The 3633-nt window shown below is 37.8% G+C and overlaps 1 pseudogene; it reads right to left on the bottom strand.

Moving 5' to 3' along the window:
• Positions 1 to 764: 764 nt before the first annotated feature.
• LOC139074643 (olfactory receptor 9G1-like) lies at positions 765 to 1688 on the bottom strand (annotated as a pseudogene).
• Between the last annotated feature and the right edge of the window lie 1945 nt (positions 1689 to 3633).

Here is a 3633-nt window from a genome sequence, read left to right as displayed (position 1 = left end):
TTTTTTTATCACAAAATTTTTAACATTCCTTATTCTTCCATACCACATAAGCTCAGTGTATACAGGACAAGAAGGATTTGGGATGTATTCCACAAACCTCAAATATCCAAATAATCTTTTCATCACATTCCCACAATACCCATCATGTAGGGGGTAAAAAAAAAAAAAAAAGGATCAGTCTCAGGGGAGATAGCAAAGTAAAGTGCATTCCTTTGATCCCAAAGTAACATATACTCATTTTTTTGCATTAAACTGTAATACTGCTTTTTAAAACGATATTAATAGTAAATTGATTCCATAGTACAGATTATAGTCTGATCACAAAAACAAAATAAACTAATACAAAGAAATAAATTTTTTTTCATTGGATTTCTTTGTTGTTGTTGTTGTTTTTGTTGCTGTTTGAGGAAGATTAGCCCTGAGCCAACAATTGCCGCCAATCCCCCTCTTTTTGCTGAGAAAGGCTGGCCCTGAGCTGACATCTGTGACAATCTTCCTCCACTTTATATGTGAGATGCCTGCCACAGCATGGCTTGATAAGTGGTGCCATGTCCGCACCGGGGATCCAAACCAGCCAACCCTGGGCCGCAAAAGCGGAACGTGTGCACTTAAATGCTGTGCTAGTGCGCCGGCCCCTGGATTTCTTAACGGAATAAAATTTTCTTTTTTCTTTTCAATCCATTTCTCCAAGCTTCCCCTGAAGAATTTCACTTTCACTGGGCATTGATTTAAGAAATTTATGTCAATTTAGTGTTTGGATTTTGTTAACCTGAAAAATTTTTCAGAGCTTCTTTGACATCTTTAGTCCTCACATTGTAGATCATGGGATTCAACATGGGGAATGCCACTGTATAAACTGTGGAACGTAGTTTTCCTCTCTAGAGGAAACAGCTGAAATTTGGGTGAGAGTAGATGCAGAGAGTCGAGCCATAGTACAAGGTGACAGAGATCGAGTGGGAAGAGCATGTGGAGAAGGCTTTGAGGCAGCCCTGGGTGGAAAAGATCCTCAAGATGGTGGCCTTGATGAAGAGGTAGGACGCCCATATAAGTGCAGTGGGAGTAAAGACATTGGAGGCCAGTAGCAAGTTCAGCACAGCCTGTAAGCTGTTTTCGCATGACATGCCAACTTCACTAGGCATGGAACATCACAGAAAAAGGCATCAATGACATTGTCACCACAAAAATACATTGTGAATGTGTTGCCGGTGGGAATTATTGCATTGACAGAACCTCCAGTATAGGAATATACAATCACACAGATGTATGCTCTCCTTGACATGACCTGAGCATAAAGCAGGGGGTTGGAAATGGCCACACAGCTGTCATAAGCTGTGGCAGTTAGGTAACACTCTTTGTATACCAGCCCAGTGGAGAAGAAGAACTGAGCTACACAGAAACCAAAGGAGTTACTTTTGTGTGCAGACATGCAGGACACTAGGGTCCCTGGGGTGTACACAGAGGAATACCAGATGTAGGTAGGGTGCAGAAAAGAAAGTTTGCCTCTGAGAAAATACACAGGCATGTGGAGCCAGGAGTCATTACAGATCACCACAATGATGGTGATATTTCCTACCACAGTCAAAGATTACACACCAGGAAACACTAGGAACAGGACCATCTGCATCAGGGGCTCTGTTAATGAAGCCCAGAAGGATGAGCTCTGTCACTGTGTGATTGCTCCTTTCCATGGCTTAAAAAGACCTCACCTACAGATGGAAGAGTGAAGAGTTTAATTCTCTCAACCAGTGCCAAAGGAGGGCATTCTCTCTTCCAGTCTATGAATTTTAGAGTAAGGAAGATCTAAGCAATAATCTGGCCTGACTTAGACAAGTAATGGGAGTTTTCTGAGCCTCAATATATTCATTTCAATAAAATTATTTTAATAAAAGGAAAGCTTCACTGCCTGTTGACAGTTTATTCATTTTTCAAGAATATATTTCTTGAGCCCCAGATGCTGTTTAGGTATTGGGAAACAGCAATGAGGATCATACGGCTGAAATTTATTCTGTGTAACATTTATTTAAAAAGAAGAAATACATCATAAATGAATAAGTTTAGAAATACTTTCAGTTAATGTCAGATTATATTAAGAAAATAAAACTAGATGATGGGTGAAAACTGAGAGGAGAGCTATATAAATGTATTATTGTCTAAATAATTTGTTCTTTTCCTTTTTCATCCCATGTTTTAGCAAATATCATTACTTTCTTCCTTTTTATTGTAAATATCAGATGTACATTATTATATTTCAGTTTCTGAATAGACTGTGACTTGTTTGCCACCAAGAGTCTAGTTTTTATCCATCACCATGCATATGCGTCCCTTTATCCCTTTCATCCTCTTCCCAACCCATCTTCTCTGGTAATCACCAGTTTATTCTCCATATCTATGTGTGTGTTTGTTTATCTTCCACATATGAGAAAAATCTATGATATTTGTCTTTCTGTGTCTGAATTATTTTGCTTAGCATAATGCCCTCAAGTCCATCCAGTTGCTGCAAATGGCATGGCTTTGTCTTTTTTATAGCTGAGCAGTATTATATTGCATATGTATGTCTTCTTTGTCCATTCATCCATTTATGGTCACTTGGCTTGATTCCACATCTTAGCTATTGTGAATAATGCTCTGATGAACCCAGGGATGCATAAATCTCTTTGAATTGTTGACTTCATGTTCTTTTGATAAATGCCTGTAGTGAGTTAGTTGGATAACATGAGATTTCAATTTTTAATTTTTTGAGAAATCTCCATACTGTTTTCCATAGTGGCTGCACCAGTTTGCATTCCCCCCAGGAGTGCATGAGGGCTCATTTTCCCCCACATCCTCTCCAACATTTGTTATTTCTTGTCTTTTTAATTATAGCCAGTCTGATGTGTGTGAGGTGATATCTTCTGGTAGTTTTTATTTGCATTTCCCTAATAATTAGTGATGCTGACTATCTTTTAAGGTGCCTGTTGGCCATCTGCATATCTTCTTTGGAAAAATGTCCGTCCATATCCTCTGCCCATTTTTTGATTGGATTGTTCATTTTTTTTGTTATTGAGCTGTATCAGTTCTTTATATACCTTGGGAATTAACCCCTTGTCAGATATATGATTTGCAAATACTCTAACCAGTGGTGCGTTGTTTTTTCATTTTGTTGATGGTTTCTTTTGATGTGCAGAAGCTTTTTAATCTGATGTAGTCCCATTTATTTGTTACTTCTTTTTTTCTCATGCCTGAATAGAACGTGGTATTTGAAAAGATACTACTAAGACCAATGTCAAAATGTGTGCTGCCTGTATTTTCTTCTAAGAATTTTTTTATTACAGATTTTACATTCAAATCCTTAATCCATTTTGAGTTAAATTTTGTGTATAGTGTAAGATAATGGTCTACTTTCATTCTTTTGTATGTGCCTGTCCAATTTTCCCAAAAGCATTTATTGAAGAGACTTCCCTTTCTCCATGTGTAGTTTTGACTCTTTTTTTAAAAATTAGCTGCCCATAGATGTGTTTGATTTCTGGGCTCTCAATTCTGTTGAGAATTCTGATCTCTGTGTATGTTTTCCTACCAGTACTGTCCTGTTCTGATTACTATAGTTTTGTAGTATAGCTTGAATTCAGGGAGTGTGATACCTCCAACTTTATTCTT

Source organism: Equus przewalskii, chromosome 11 (assembly GCF_037783145.1).
Source record: "Equus przewalskii isolate Varuska chromosome 11, EquPr2, whole genome shotgun sequence".
Lineage (NCBI taxonomy): Eukaryota > Metazoa > Chordata > Mammalia > Perissodactyla > Equidae > Equus > Equus przewalskii.
The sequence above is the reverse complement of the archived record's forward strand: the minus strand, read 5'-3'. Positions and strand labels throughout refer to the sequence as shown.